Source organism: Rhinolophus hipposideros (genome assembly GCF_964194185.1).
Source record: "Rhinolophus hipposideros genome assembly, chromosome: 15".
Taxonomy (NCBI): Eukaryota; Metazoa; Chordata; class Mammalia; order Chiroptera; family Rhinolophidae; genus Rhinolophus; species Rhinolophus hipposideros.
This window is the reverse complement of record NC_138061.1, coordinates 39770538-39788037: the sequence shown is the minus strand read 5'-3', so window position 1 is coordinate 39788037 and position 17500 is coordinate 39770538. Positions and strand designations below refer to the sequence as shown.

At 35.4% G+C, this 17500-nt stretch overlaps 1 protein-coding gene across 12 annotated transcripts in view; it reads left to right on the top strand.

The window, feature by feature from the left end:
* The window catches only part of LOC308507854 (uncharacterized protein), a gene marked incomplete at both ends in the record, with an annotated part of 297096 nt that overhangs the window by 25174 nt on the left and 254422 nt on the right, over positions 1-17500 (top strand). For 5 of the 12 annotated variants that reach the window (XR_013994945.1, XR_013994946.1, XR_013994947.1 and 2 more), the window contains one exon: positions 5057-5200. The exons of 5 other annotated variants lie outside the window; for them this stretch is intronic. Of the gene's footprint in view, positions 1-5056; positions 5201-6583; positions 7797-17500 lie in introns of those variants that run through there. 2 more of the 12 variants (XR_013994950.1, XR_013994951.1) reach the window with 2 other exon arrangements.

The window sequence follows — 17500 nt, the reverse complement described above, 5'->3', positions numbered from 1 at the left end:
AAAAAATTAAACTTTGGGGTTAGTGTGCCCAAACTGCTATTCTTCAATTTTTAATTATACACACATTACATGAGCTTTTGCAGTTGGAAAGTGGACAAACATAATGGAACTGGCAAATTTATTTAATGCACTGCCTACAAATCAATTGTGCAGTGACCTACTTGAATCAGTAACAGAGCCAACTTGACATCCTGTGTGAACAGGTGACTGTTTGGTCATATGTAGACAAAGCCATTGGGATGACCTACTTGGGATCAAAATCCAAAAGGACACAGTTGACTTGTCCTAAAGTGTATAGTGTATAGTGCTAATATTTTAAAATATAATTAAAGAACTGTGAATCTTTATTTAATAGTTGTTGTATAATTAAATATACAGGATCCCAGTGGAGTTGTCCCTATTTTTTTACATTTCTCTATTATCTAGTGACTCAGAAGTAGTTATGGGTGAGAATAATTTGATTTGAGATTTTAGATGTAACCAAAGTTTAACAACATGAAAAACTATGTATGTAAAGCAAAGGGCAATTTAGTGGTGCTTTATGAAATGCTAATAAGAGTAGCAATGTACTATTAATATTTACTTTTGTTCTAGGCTATTAAGAAACCCATTGGCTGCAACTATAATCTGTTTTATTCTCTTCTTTGCAAAGATTGTGATTAATAGCATGCCTTGAATGTATATAGCTTCCTAGGTGATGTGTTGTCATAGGAGGACATTGGCTCACTAAGTTGTACTAAACATGATTGTCATACATTATTATTCCAATCACATAACTATCACCTGATCAAGTTTAGATATAAAAATAGAGGCCAACTCATTATCATTATTGGTTTGTAATATAAAAATTTTTATTCCGACACCACCTCTCAACATTTAGTGTTAAGGAGCAAAAATACCTGGGATAATGAAAACCATAGATAAGAAAAACTACGTTAGCTTAGGGCTGAATTTATAGGTATAGCCAGTATGACTCCTATGGGTGACTTAGGGAAGTGATACTTACATTATTTATATGGAGTCTCTTCTCTTCCAGCAGGGATTTAGCAAACATAATCAGAATTGAAGAAATTAATTTGCTTCACCTGTAGGGTTCTCTAATTATTTATTATTTATTTATCCCTCATCAAGTAGGCATTTGAATGGAGGGAGAAAATATGTACTTTTTTAATATGAATAAAGTATACGGGTATGGCAAAGGCCCTGAAAAACCAGAGTTAACCATCAATTCAATGTCATTATTAGAGTTTTATCTTAAGCTACTCAACAGCTTTCTTGTGAGTCAAGGCGAAATGTTTGTTTCAGAAGCGCAATCTTGGGTGTATGTGTGTGGGCACGCACACATGCGCTCACACATACACGTGAATACTCTGAATGGTGTCACCGTAGCCCCAGGATCTTGTCATTGTCCTGTTAGAAGTTGAATATATTCATATGATCTTGGGGATTGCTGATTCTCTACGATAGTCAATGGGAATGTGTGCTCTAGCAGAGCCACATCGCTACTCTTTTCCCCCTCTTACTGCCTTTGTCTTCTGTTTTTGCACCTTCCTTCCTGTACCCAGACTTTCTGTACCCAGACTTTCAATTCCGTGCATGTTTCTGATCTGTCCTGATAAGAGAGGACTGATCTGCATAGCTGGTTCAGGAAGCAGACACGTAAAAAGATTTGTGAAATGTGTGCCCTCCTGCCATATCAGCCTTATTTTTCTGAAGAGATGTCATCTGTATACAAGAGGGCTTCTGATGCCTCAGTTTGTGTCTCCCTGATATTGAATGATGTACCCAATGCCTTAGTTATAATGATACACATAGGGGCAAGAATCGCCAAATTGTTACATTTATAAAGACAAATAATAAAATAAAACAACAAACAGTACCAAAAGGGAACAGAATGAAAGTTCACAATAAGCAGATTGCTGCTTCTTTCTCATTCTTATCATTCCCGACCAGGAAAAATATCTATCATTGTATCATGATTAAGGATAGCAGTTGAAATAACTGGTATGTTTACCTAGAGAAAAGAGGACCAAGTGGGAAATCAGAAAATTTATGAGCTAGAAGATTGACTGCGAGGAACTGTCTCATTTTTCCTAACAGAAAGTGAGACATACATTTGGAGAACAACTGATTTTAGATTATGGCTCAAAGGTAATTCAATGAAGAAAAGATAGTCTTTTTAACAACAGTCCTGGCACAATTACAAGTTTATATCCAGTCCCTCAAAGACCTTCAAACCGTACCTTGTACTAGATAATAAAAATTAAAACATAATGGATCATAAATTTTAAGTATAAAACCTAAAACTGTTAAACTTCTAAAAGAAAATAGCTAAAATTTTTGTGATATCATGTTAGTCAAACATTTCTTCAACATGACACCAAAAGCACAATCCATAAAAATTGAGCTTTATCAAAATAAAAAACATCAGCTCTTAAAAGGCACTTAAAGGCAAATGAAAAGAAATCTGCAGACTGTGGGAAAATATTTAAAATGCACATGCCTGAGAAAGGACTTGTATGCAGCATATATAAATAACTCTCAAAACTCAATAATGAGAAAGCCAACAACTCAGTAAAGATATAATGATGCTGACTAAGCACTTAAAAAGATGCTCAACAGTATGAATTAGGGTAATGAAAATTCAAACCACGATGAGTTACCACGGCACACTTGTGAGAACGGCTGAAATTAAAAAGACTTCTTGTACTAAGTGTACTTATTGTACTAAAATTAAAAAGACTTATTAGCAAGTATGTGGATGTACTGGAACTCTGATACACTACCGATGGGAATGTACAAACTCTGACAATTAAGTTCACGAACTTGTTGCAATGATGTTGCAAACCTTTTTTGATAAGAGAGGGATTATTCATTATGAATTTGTACCAATTGGACAAACAGTAAACCAAGTTTACTATTTGGAAATGCTGGAAAGTCTGCGTGAAAAAGTTAGACGACCTGAACTTTTCTCCAACAATTCATGGTTCTTGCATTACAACAATACATCAGCTCACACGGCACTGTCTGTGAGGGAGTTTTTAGCCAGTAAACAAATAACTGTATTGGAACACCCTCCCTACTCACCTGATCTGGCCCCCAGTGACTTCTTTCTTTGACCGAAGATAAAGGAAATATTGAAAGGAAGACATTTTGATGATATTCAGGACATCAAGGGTAATATGACTGCTCTGATGGCCATTCCAGAAAAAGTTCCAAAATTGCTTTGAAAGGTGGACTAGGCCTTGGCTGCACTGCATAGCTTCCCAAGGGGAGTACTTCAAAAGTGACTGTAATGATATTCAGCAATGAGGTATATACACTTTTTCTACGATGAGTTCGGGAACTTAGTTGTCCTACCTTGTAAAGTGATACAACCATTTGGAAAAATCATTGGGCAGTTTCTTTAAAAGTTAAGCATTTGTGTACCATATGATTTAGCCACTCTGCTCCTCTTAGTTACCTAAGAAGAACAAAATGATTTGACCATATAAAGACTTGTGACAAATGTTCACAGAAGCACTATTTGTAATAGCCTAAACTGAAAATAACATGGATATTCATGAATAGGCTAATGGATAAAGAAAGTATGATACATCACAACATTAATGAATCTCAAAATAATTATGCTAATTGAAAGAAAACAGACAAAAAGAGTACCTACTGATTTAATTTATATAATACAATTATATTACGAACAAATTTGTAGGGACAGAAAGCAAATCATTGATGGCCAACGGCTGAGGTGGCAGTGGCAGAATGGGGAGAGGAGTGGAAGGGAGGGATTACAATGAACCATGAGGAAACTACTGGAAATGCTTATAATTTTGGTTGCATTGATTTATTTCATGGAGTATATGTGCATAAGTCAAAATGTATAAAATTGTATTCTTCAAATATGTACGTACATTTATTGTATGTTGACTAATACCTCAAAAAATCTGCTATAATTATGCATTTTCGTATTGCCAAATATTATTTTTTCACATTAGATGTTTTATTTGTAGGAGATAATGATTCTTTCAGTGGACCAGTTACAGGGCATTACAGATGGTTTACCTTTCTAATTTTGAAAACAATAGTGATGATAAGGTCTCTGAAAAATATATTGTTATAGAATCATTTTTATTTCAGAAACTTTCACGTTATCTTCCATTATCGAACAAGGAGATGTCAACTAGAGAGCAAATTAGTAAAACATAATGATTATGTCAGAATTTTGAAAGATATTTTGGGTTATTGTCAGCTCTGCAGTGCACGATGTTAAAATAAAATCTAAAACGATGGTAAGCTTAAGTTTACATTCCAATTCTTAACAAATTTGTGAGCATTATGTAGACCTTTGGACACCTGGGAAGATTTATGAATAAATTTAACTTGGCAAACATAATTATAATTTGAAACAAGTGGGGTTGGGTCATGACCAACTGACTTAGATTCAGTGAATGAATACAGGGACCTATTATGATGGTATTAATAGGAACTCAACCTAGAGAAATTAATTTTTTTTCTCCTAAGAAAAACAAGATGCATACAAGATGTTATCACTAGAAGAGATTTAATTCTCAATGGATAAAGCTGGATGGCGGTATTTACATTTAACTAATGGGAACCTCTGGGTAGCAGCCAAGCTGCCTGAGTTTTATCTGTAGTCACTTTTAAGGACACCTTCTGCTCATCTGTCCCCTTAAGTTTTTTATTAATGGCATGTGAAAGAAAGAAAGGAAAACAAATTTTACAACTTTCCCACAATAATTTGTCAAGGCAACCCAGTGTACAGCCCACTACCATGCCAGTTTTAAACCTTTGTTGAATTGTTGATAATAAATTATGTAGCCTGGAGAATAAGAATTCAATGCAGTTACTAAATTGTTTTCACTAAGTATTAATATAACTTATACTCTTAAACTGAAATTATGCAATAAAAAATAATTATGACCAGTATTTGCCAGATACATAGAATATCTGCATGTGAGGCATTCTATGTACTTTATGACAGTTAGATTTAATATTTACAAGATTAGCAAGGTCTGTGTTATTTGTCTTCTTTTTACAGATAAGGAACCCCGGCACAGAGAAACTAATTTGCTGTGGGTCACTTTGCTACTGAATTGCAGAATTATGATTTGAACCCAGGTCTCTGATTTTCAACCTCATGCCTTTTCCACTACATAATTCTCCATTTTATCTACCTATTTCAGTAAGTACCCTTTGATAGTTTGAGTAAATCAGGAAATGATATACAAATTAACATCCATGAAAGGTATTTCTGAGCTGTGGATAAAAAGCTAAAATCATGTCAAAAACTTGAGTTGAGGTGTATGTGAAGTATCAGCAGGAAACCAAAGGAGGCATGGATGATATGACTGAAACCTGAGGGTTATTTTCCTTGTAATTTTCGTAGGGCAGCACCTTTCCTTTGAACATCTACTAAATAAGAGAAATAGGGCCCAACTTCTCTAAGATTCTTTTTCCTGACCAATTACATAAGATGGTACATTAAGTCCTTAGTACTAGATTGGATATAACATGACAACAAATAGCATCACTACTGTTTTTTTACTAAGAAACAAACATACCTTTTAGAGACACATATATTTCACTCCTAGGTATATATCCAAGAGAAATAAAAAACATTTGTCCATGTCAAAATTTGTACACAAATGTTCATAGTAGTAGTATTTACAACAGTCAAAAAGCAGAAACAACCAAAATGTCCATCAACTGATGATGAATGGACAAATATGATCCATATAATGCAATATCTATATAATGGACTATCCATATAATGGAATATTACTCACCAATAAAAAGGAATAAAGTAACTGATTGACACTACAACATGGACGCATGGACGAACCTTAAATACATTATGCTAAGTAAAAGAAGGCAGTCACAAAAGACCACGTGTTGTATGATTCCATTTATATGAAATGTACAGAATAGGCAAATCCATAGAGATGGACAGTAGATGAGTGGTTGCCTTGGGCCCGAAGGCATGGAGGTAGTGGAGAATGAGGAGTGACTGCTGATGAGCATAGGCTTTCTTTTTGGGTGAACGAAAATTATCTAAACTTAGATTGTGGTGGTAGCAGGACAATACTGCGAATACACTAAGAAGCAAGCATTTTATTGTACACTTTAAATGGGTGAGTTGTATGTCATGTGAATTATATCTCAAAGTTGTTTTACAAAGATCAGCATATAAACAAGGTGTATGTAATCAACCTAGATCGAAGTAATCTGAAAAAATTCTCAGTAATTTGTACACTCCTAGAAGATATATCCTGAAGACAAAAAGACAAAAAAAAAAGTAATAGATATTTAGTAATTGTACTAGTATTGCTATTTTATAATTAATATATCTATGTATTGGGTTCGTATGTAATTCATTAACTTAATTATTTACTTTACTCATAAACAATTATATCAATGTCTCTAGAAATTATTACTTCAGAGTAAGTAAAAAGAGAAAAGAGATAATGCTGAAGTCACAGAGTTAAGGAAAAATCCTTAATCTTAAATTTGAATTGTTAATACTGGTATAAATTCATGACACATTTTTTCTTTTAAAAATATTTAGTGCCTAGCTCTATCCACGGAAAAAATTCCTGGCAGTAATGTCAACACAGTAGCAATAATCACTGAGCCAGATAGATCCACTCTTACTGAAAGGAACCAACTGTCCTTGGAGAAATGACTGATGGCACGTTCCGGCAAGAAATGCACAAGATGAACATGGAACATCTTACCGTGATAGAACTCATAGAAGTGATCAAAGACCACTGTGGTTGTGTCAAGAGGACTCAGGAGACAACTTTCAAAGGACTGTTACAAGCCAAAGATGGGCATTTGTGCCTCAAAAGAACAATGACCCCAATGGATTGAAGCAAGCACATTAAAATGCATGAATTCAAAATGAAAGAGAACTCATTGATCACCTTTAAAAGTTGCTAGGGCACCAAATATACAAAAAAAAAAAGGAAAATAAAAGGGAAAAAGCATTTATTTTTCTCTTGCTATACAAACTGTGTAGCCAAATAGTTGATGAGCAAAAGTTCTTTTTAATAGGAAAATTTCAATTAATAAATGCAGAATGACAGAATCAGGAAATGATCAGGTTGCAACACCGAATGAAATAATGCATGCTGACTGCTAATTCAATTAGGAGAATGATTCATAGGGAACTTCTTACTGGGTAGATTAGGCAGGCAGAACCTGAACCTATTGTTAAATTTTAAATCACAAAAAGAGAGACATCCAGGCATTTTGTGCCTCCTCACAAGATTTGATCTAAAGTATTCAGCATCACCTATGATGTATTTGTGCCAAGAAAATTAAATTCAATTAGCCATCAGTTATTATTTTGCAGAAAATACAGAATGATAGAGGAACATGCTAAATTACAACCAAGGAAGCAATAAGCCATGTCCAGAATGGGGGAATTTCTGTAAGATAAATGAGCCAGTTTCTGTAGCAAATAAATGGCAAGTAATAGGGTAAAACAGATTTTTGTTACTGATTAAAAGATATCTGAGAGACTTATCAACCAAATGCAATTTGTAGATCTTATTTAAATCCTGATTAAGAAAACTGGAGGAAATTAGTCCAAATATGAACTGCTTATTGAAATGCTGTGTTTGGGCATAGAGAGGTTAACAATATGCCAGGGATGTTATATATAGGATTATTAATTGGTTGACATGTTAGGCTAGGCAACTTCTAAGATTCCTTTCTTCTTGACAATAGTAATCCCAAAGTTAATAAAAAGAAATCACCCAATGGGGAATGTACCCAAGTATGGTAGCTTTTGTTTCCAAAGATGGTCACAACTATATCTCCCATTCCACGTGCTCTTTTGCAAGGAGGCCTTACCACTCACCATCGAGAAGTGAAGTGTCTTTCTCTGATGCTTGATTCTGAGCTGGCCCTGTGATTGAGTTTGGCAAACACAGTGTGGTGAAAGCGAGGTTGTGTAACTTCTGATGCTGGACCTTAAGAGAGTGACTGCTTCCTCCTTCTTAGATCCTTGAACCACCATGTAAAGAGATCCAGCTACCGAGAGAGAGAGAGAGAGAGAGAGAGAGAGAGAGAGGGAGAGGGAGAGGGAGAGGGAGAGGGAGAGGGAGAGGGAGAGGGAGAGGGAGAGGGAGAGGGAGAGGGAGAGGGAGAGGGAGAGGGAGAGGGAGAGGGAGAGGGAGAGGGAGAGGGAGAGGGAGAGGGAGAGGGAGAGGGAGAGGGAGAGGGAGAGGGAGAGGGAGAGGGAGAGGGAGAGGGAGGGAGAGAGAGAGAGAGAGAGAGAGAGAGAGAGAGAGAAATAGAAAAAAGGACAAGATGCCCATCTATCCCCTAATTGTTCCAGTCATTCCAGTTAAGTGGCCAGATATGGCAGTGAAGCCATCGTAGACATTCAAGCCTCAGCTATTTCAGCGTTGCAATTGATCATAGTTTTCAACTGATCCACCAGCTGAATGCAACCAAGGGAATGACCCGAGCTGATACCACATGCTAAAGAAGAGTTACTCAACTGAACTCTAACTCTTGAGTTCTTGAGCAAATGCAATGGTTGTTGCTTTAAGTCACTAATTTGAGAGTAGTTTGTTTTACAGCTATAGATAACCTGATGTACACAGGATAAAACAACCAGATGTAGTCTTGACCTCTGTAAGTCTTTAACCTATGCTTAAGCCTGATTTAAACCCCACAAAAATGGCCTTAAGACATTGGACACATTATGTATTAGACCAATAAGAGTTTGCTTCACCATCCCACTAACTACACATATAGGAAGATTAAGGAAATAGCCATAACCCTGAACCCAAAGACACTGCAAAGATTTACCATTTGGGCTGGAGTAAGTGAGATGGTCCCTAACTGGATTAAACTTCAGTCTTAGACAATAGCACATATTTGAGAGGAAGAGAGACATAGCTATCAAATAGTCTTGTCTTTCTGATGGGCTGAAATGATGAGACGAATTATTTTCTCTCAAAAAGAGAAATATGTGGGTATTAAATGATACCATAGGATGTAGACAAACTTCCAAGAATAAAAAACAAACTACATTTCTACAGATTCGGGAAACTATGACCACACGGACCACGCGTACTTTCATTTCCGGTACCCACCCATATTATCTTGATGAAATGCAACAGAATCCTAGATTCTTAGCTGTGTTGATGGTGGTTCTCATCATCATCATCACCCTAATCTTCATCCATTTCAGAGAGGAGGACCTGAGTGGGAGGTAATGAACCCAAAGGGAAAAGAAAAGGCTACAGAGAGGGAGATATATCAAAGGAGGAAGAGAAGAGGTAGAGGAAGGAATAAAAAGATAAGAACTCTTGGTAAAGGCTGAGATTTGCAAAGCAATTTGCTATTTATAAGGAACATTAATGTATGTTATTTAATTTAATCTTTTTTATACATAATATATCTTTTCTAATGTTTTATTTACATTATGTGGATGAGGAAATATGGATGGGGCTGAAAGACTACAACTTGATAATTTTTTTCTATTAAAATATTTACTGAATGCACACTTTGTGCCAGTCACTATGCTAAGTATTAGAAATATAATTGTTAGCAAAACAAACATCCTATTTGCCCTTATAACTTAAAATCTAGTAGAGGAAAAAAGCATCATTCAAATAATCACAAAAGAACTATAAAATTGCAACAAATTCAAGGAACATGGTACTGTGAAAACATAGAAGAACAATTTTATCTAGTCCGATTAATCCTGATTACAGGTTTTTAGACAAACAAATTGCAGTTACCTTGCTTAACTCTGTTTTATGAAGATATTTCACCGAAATATGGTGGTACATTAAGGAATTAATAAGTATTTTCAAACAACTCTTATATTTTTAAAATTAGTTTTCCAAGGAGGAAATGAAAACGTTGCTTGATTTCTATGCCCAGCACTGTGCCTCTACAGTGCCACCATTTACTGGATCAGGATTCTATACTCTGTAGCCTTTAGTCAAGAACTGGTTAACAAGGATGCTTGGGGAGATGGGGCCACAGTGGGGAGGAACCCATTCTAGATATGAAAATTTCACCGCCACTCACGTGCGCAGCTCTTAAAGTATAGCTCCCAGTCTGTCAGCTGTGGGGATGATTAAAGCCTGTGCTTCTGATCCCTAGGGTTTCCCTTTTTTTAGACTTCTCAGAGTAAATGTTAGCTTTATGCACCATCAGATAGAAGAGACTGTGATCAGATAAGAATTGTATTCACAAACTTCTGCTCTAGAAGAAAAGCATACAGTATAACCACTACACATCCAGTAGTACTCCTACTCTCAGACCATAAAACCTAAATGAACACCATCTTCTCAAATAACCCCAAGTGGTTACAGCTTGTTAATTCATTAATCCCTCTAAAAGCCCATGGCCAAGTTTGATAAGAATAAACAGGAAACTAAAATACAAAGAGTTGAATTGATGCTCTACGGGTTCCCCAAATTGAACAAGAACCAGAGTTGTGCAGCTCCTTTTTCTTAATACAGACATTCAACAAGGGCTTCTGAATGAAATGACCACTGTTGACCTGTCTTAGAAATGTGTTTTTTTTTTTACTCTGTGCTAATTAATCTATTTAATAGTTTGTTTCTTTTCCTTCCACCTTTAATTTGGGACTCTTCATCCTTACGTATCCTTTGCAGACTTTGATTTTACCCAAAACTTGAAGTTTGGGCTTTTATAATAACTCTTGTTTTATATTATCTTGATAAATAATTCCATGTGACAATATTTGACCATAAGTATCACTGGTACTATCTTTTCAGTTAATCCTGATTGTCTTCTCATATCTTTCTGATCTTCCTTCAGTAAATTCTTCTATATCTTACAGCTACTGATTTTTTCTTTAATCCACTGTGGTCAGAAAACATACTTTGTATGATTTATTTTCTTTATTGGTGAACATACCATGTCCACTTGAAAATAATGTGTATTTTGTAATTGTTGGGAGTATCGTTTAAACCCAGGTGGTTGAAAGTGCCATTCATATCGTTTATGTTTTTACTGAATTTTAACTAGATTATGTATCAAGTGCCAAGAGAGGTGTAGATAGCTCTAAGATAATGAAATTGTCTGTCTCCCTTTAAATCTGTCATATATTTTGAAACTATTATTAGGTATATATATATATTTATGACTGTTGTTTCTCTTTTAGTAAACTTTTATCTTTATGAAATGATCCTTTTTATCTCTGATTGTATTATGTTTGGCATCTTATTTTATCTGTTATTTAGTCCCCCCAGTTTTCTTATACTTAACTGTTTGCGTAATATATCTTTTGCATCCATTTACTTTCAACCTATTTGTGTCTGTATTTTAAAGTTCATTCTTATAGAGAGTATATATTTAGGCCTTTTTTTTGTCAATCCTTTATGATTACCTCTTATTTTTAATTGGAGCATTTAGTTCATTAACATTTATTGTTTTTTATTATGGTTAGATTCAGAGCTCATGTTTTATTTGATTTTTGCTTTTCCCTTCTGTTTTGTTTCCCTTTGTTCCACCTTTACTACATTCTTTTGGATTACTTGAATTTTTTTTAGAATTCCATTTTAATACATCTATTGACTTTTTAGCTATACTTCTAAATATACACAGTAAACATTTAAGTGTGGTTAGAGTTAACCTTGTTAACATAAAATGTAAAAATCTTGTACCTGTATGGACCCATTTTTTGCAACTCTCCGTTCTTTATACTGTAGTCATCATTATTATATGTACAAAATGAAACCCTACAACACAATGGTATAATTTTTTAAAAGTCATTTATTTTAGTAAGAGGAAATATAGCCCTTTATATTTATCAGTGTATTTGCAATTTCAGATTCTCCTCATTTCTTTAAGTTCTGATCTTCCATCTGATACCATGAACTTCCTTGAGCATTTCTTGTAATATAGGTTGTCTGACAATCATCTTCCTTTATCTGAAAATGTCTTTATTTTACCTTTACTTTTGAGGGATATTTTCACTTGATGTAGAATTCTGGGTGAACAGATTTTTTTTCCTTTCAGCACTTTCAAATTTTGTTCCACTATCTTATGATCTCCATTGTTTGTGAGGAGAAGTGAACAGTCATTTGAATCATGTTTTCCTGTGTTTATAAGTCATTTCCCTCTGGCTGCCTTCAATATTTTCTGTCTTTCTACTTTGTAGAATCATGTACTTCTTCTCCCTCACACACATGGTTACTCTCCAGTGTGTGTGGTTGTCTTGGACTTTGAGGCTATGGGTTTTATATTGGAGTTTCCATCATTCTGCGAAGTGCCTACTGTTGCTGTACCTCAGACTAAAAGCCTTTTTTTATACCTTGTTGAATTTTACTAATTGATGAAGACTCAGCTTAATCATCACTTTTTCCAAGAAGCTTCTCTGAATCTCTGTATACAACTGGATGTCTTCATAAGTTCAGAATGCATTTGGCTGCATTTAACAGGAAATACTATTACAGTGAATTGAACAAAACCAGGCTGTTTTTCTCACCTAATATGAAAGTTAGAGGTAGTCATTCAAAGCTGATGTAGCAGCTCAGCTAGGGCATTAGGGACCTCGGTATTTTCCCTATCTACCTGCACTTCTCTCTGCATAAAGCTTTTGTTCTTCTGGTCTCAGTATGAAAGTTATATCCCTGGACATTATCAAGTCAGACAATTAAGTTCGCGAACTCATCCTAGAAAAAGTGCTAGATAACTCATTCCTGAATATCACTATGGTCACCTTCGAAGTACTCACCTTGGGAAGCTATGCACTGATGCCAGCAACTAGTCCACCCTTCAAAGCAATTTTGGAACTCTTTTTCTGGAATGGCCATCAGAGCTGTCGTCGTATTACCCTTGATGTCCTGAATGTCATCAAAATGTCTTCCTTTCAATATTTCCTTTATCTTCAGGCAAAGAAAGAAGTCATTGGGAGCCAGATCAGGTGAGTAGGGAGGGTGTTCCAATACAGTTATTTGTTTACTGGCTAAAAACTACCTCACAGACAGTGCCGTGTGAGCTGGTGCATTGTCATGATGCAAGGGCCATGAATTGTTGGCGAAAAGTTCAGGTCGTCTAACTTTTTCACGCATGCTTTTCAGCACTTCCAAATAGTAAACTTGGTTAACTGTTTGTCCAGTTGGTACAAATTCATAATGAATAATCCCTCTGATATCAGAAAAGGTTAGCAACATCATTGAAACAAGTTCGCGAACTTAATTGTCAGATTTCATATTCAATAAATGCATATTTATGGAATATGGTTTACTAAAGAATAATTTTTCATTTTCCATTTGAAAATGTTATTTATGTGGACTAAAGAATTTATTATTAGACAGGTGAAGTAGAAAGAATACTAGGTTTAGAGTAAAAAGGATGTATTGAGTCTCTGCCATTTGCTAGTGATAGAACTTTGAGCAAGTCACTTCACCTCTCTGGACTGTTACCTTGTCTGAAAAATGGAGACTGAATTCCTTCGCATCACATGTAGTAAGAAAATATACAATCAGAGAAATTTCTTTATAAAGACTAAAATGTACACAAAGGAAAAATGGCATTTTAAATTAAAATAATAAGAAAATAGGTTTAAAGTTTTACTTAAGAATAAAGATTCCCTGGAATGTTTCTATACCTATAAGTTTGATCATATAAAAAGATACATAGTATTAAAATTCAAAGGACTCTTCGGGATCAGATTTTAGTTTAACATCCTTATTTTACAGTTGAAGAATCTGATGACTATCAATTCTAAGTGCATTTTTTCAAATTATGAGCTGTATTTGTGAGTGTTTAAGAGTCCCTTTTTCCAAAATTAAAAAAAAATATATGTTACTCTGTCTCAATGTGACAAGTTATAGAAAAATATTTGTCAGTACCAATTCTACATAATAAATATGGAGGCTTAGACACAGAGAAATTGAAATGTTCTACTTGAGAGCACTCCACACATTCAGGATAAAACTGGGAAAGCACACACACACACACACACACACACACACACACACACACACACACACCCCAGAACCCCACAGTTTCTCTAAGAATGCTTCCAAAACATTGTAAACATGCTTCTAAATCTACATTCATAAACACATTATTTTAATTTAAACGTAGGTTTAGAAAGTTACTATTTCTCAGATTTTTAAATGCATTCTCTTGCATTTAAAGTATAATAGAATATTATTAATTTACTAGCACCTTCTTTCATCCACTGCCTTTTTTCTAGCCCTAACACAACCATTACATCACTTCTTATCATGTGTGATATGCTGGTTGCCCAGGACAGTCTATTCATTCTGACAATCAGGAAGGTATGCCTAAGGCACTGACATCTCTAGAAATGCTGCTGTAGCTAGCACTGCCTTTAGAAGTTGTGTATACACACACAACCTAGCTTTTTAACCTGTGATTTTATATTGTTTTCAATTGATGATTTGCACTCTTCAACCCCTCACCTTCTTTTTGAGTTGTCATGGACTGAATGTTTGTATTCCCTGCCCCTGCCCACCCCCCATTCACAGGTTGAAGCCATAACCTCCAATATGGCTATATTTGCAGATGGGTCCCTAAGGTAATAATTAAATTTAAATGAAGTTATAGGGGCAGGGACCTGATCTGATAGGATTAGTGTCACTATAAGAAGAGATACCAGAGAGTTTGCCCCAGACCCCAATTCACAAAGAAGAGGCCATGTGAGCATACGGAAAGAGGGTAGCCACCCACAAGCCAACAGAAGGCACCTCAGAATGACACCTTCCTTGCTGGCACCTTGATCTTGGACTTCCCAGTCTTTAGAACCAGGAGAAATAAATTTCTGTTTAAGCTACTGATAAAAGTGAACTGACATCTTGGGATGCTTAATCATGGAGCTGGGGGACTGTGGGTGGAGCTGCCCCCCCTCCCCCACTCTCTAGCCCTGACTTCCTGTTGAACTTTGTGGTAACTTCAGGGAGAGGGGTGCTAATAAATAGAATAGCCATCTTGGAAACTCGCTTTTATTTTCCTTCTTCACGTGGGAGCCCTGGGTGGGAGGTGCGTGTTCCCCCACTGCGGTAGTGGTTTTTGTTTCTTTTTCCTTTTTCCCCTGAATAAACCGTTTTTCTTGTGGATTTATCTGGAGAGTTATTTTTTGCCCGTGGATACCACCCAGTCCGTGCTATTTTGTTAGGGCAGCACAAGCGGCCGTAACAACATACCATGGATACATGAGTAGTTCTAGACGTTAGTGTATTTCCCTTGGTTGACTTAGTGGTAGTGGTAGGAAAAATAGCTGTGTGGACACGTGAAATCTTATGGCTGCTTTGTTGTCCTCCTGATTGGTTGCATACTGTTGGAGCACCTGAATACAGCTGAATAGTTGAATAGTGTTTCTTTCTTTCTTTCTTTTTTTGTGTTAAAAACTGGATGGCTTTTTTTTTTCCTCCTCAGTGATTCCAAATAGTTGGCACAGTTGGTGCACTTAACTTGTTTCAAAACACAGATGCCTTTTCGTGGTACTTAGAAGAAACCAAGTCTCTATGCTCTTTTTCACTTGTTCCTTTTTTACCCCTGCTAAATCGATGATATATGGTTGCCTTTTCATTGTTTTGCTGAGGTTTATTTCATCGCCTCACACTTTTTGTTCATTAGACAAACACAGAGTACATGATAAATAGTCATTGGGAAAATAACGTTTAGACAAAATGCAACAATGTGTTTCACAGAAAATGTCATGTCACAGATGCATTGTGTCTAGGGTAAAACAATTTAAAGATCTTTTGTGTGTAGGGAAAATGCATCTTTTTTTTTTTTTTTTTTAAGCCATGGGAAAGACACCATTTTAGTCTGTTTTATAGGTGTTTAACACTGGGCAAAATAATGATTAAGCATGCATTTGGCCATAGTCTCAAAGCTTTTCTTGTACAATCCCATAAGACCCTATACATGTTTCTCTGATAGCACCAAATACACTGAAATTACCTTTTCCCCTGTTCATGTCCTTCCTCAAATGGAATCTCCTTGAAATCAGGAATTTCATCTTAGCTTTGTTTTTCACTTGGCACAGCACATGGCTCATAAAAGGCACTCACTAAACATTTGTTGTATTTGATTACATAAAAATATTCAGTGGATTTGTTTCTATTAAGCCAGACAATATAATTGCTTAAACATTGGAAAATCAGTATTTTTTTCTCCTACTGCTCACACACCAAGTTATCCATTTAATAGTACACATTACATATTATTTTCCCACCTAATTAAAACGAGTGTGCGTAGATAGGATCTTAGAAGGAACTGAAATTTTCAAGCAAGTTTGAATAATACGGAAATGATTAATTGCTGGGTTACTTTTGTCTGTGAGAAAGGCTAAAGAGGAATCCGTTTGCTCCAGGAAATAGAGGAGCTAATTCAAGAATGTGAGAGGCTAAAGTGTAGTCAACCAGGCATTTTCCTTTCCTCATGAATGGAAAGTAGACTGGTCAGCGAGACCAAGTTAAAAGTAAAGTAAGACTATGATAATAAAGAGTTGAAATGGGAGGGTCGATTTACTGGTAGAATCTTTCCTTCAGAGTAGGATGGATTAGCACTTAGTTTTCTGAAATCATATTTGATGATTTGATGATATTTTCAAGATCTATTTTAGTTTCTCTATTCAGAAGTCTTAAAATTTTTTTAACCTTTTTATTTTGGAATAATTTTGGGTTTACAGAAGTGTCACAAAGACAGTACTCAACTTCACCCAATCTCAACATCTTACATACACATAATATTTATGAAAATTAAGATTTTACCATTGCTACAATACTATCCACTAAATGATAGACTTTATTCAAATTTCCCCAGCTTTTCTATTGATGAACTATTTCTATTCTAGGATCCAACCTAGGATTCTGCATTTAATCTAGCAATTCATGGTTCTTTAAATTTCACTTGTGAAATTTACGATGTATGCTCTACAGAGCCTTTACATCAAGTCAGTTGTATGTTTTGGCCAATTCCTGAATTTAATTCTCTTATCTTCTTGTGGTCATTATTTGTTCCCCATACACAGTAGGTTTTGTAAATCTCTCTCCAATTCACAGTCCCTCTCTGGCCCCCTTTCTGTCTGCCTTGCCTCTTTTTTTCTGAAGACCCCTTGCCTCTGACCAGACAAGCTGTCCATATAAAGTAAATTAGCTGAAATGTATAATTTTCATTTTCCTTTTCATAATTCGGTTCGTTAGAGAAAATCCATAAGCAGAAGTTGTCAAATCAATATGACAGGTTTGTTAATGTTGTATTTAATTTGTATTATAACAAAATGGCAAACGTTTTAATATTTTGCTTAAGGTATGGGACTAAATAATAACTTTCTGTCCTTTCCAGTGATTACCATTTGAGAATATCATGATTCTTTTTCTGAAAATAATGCTTTCTCTTAGTTAAGGCATCACTCAGATGGGGGTAAAAAATTTTATTCCAGTCTTTTTTATCAGAGATTTTTGGAGTCCATGAATAAGCTCCAAGCATGTCCATGAATTAG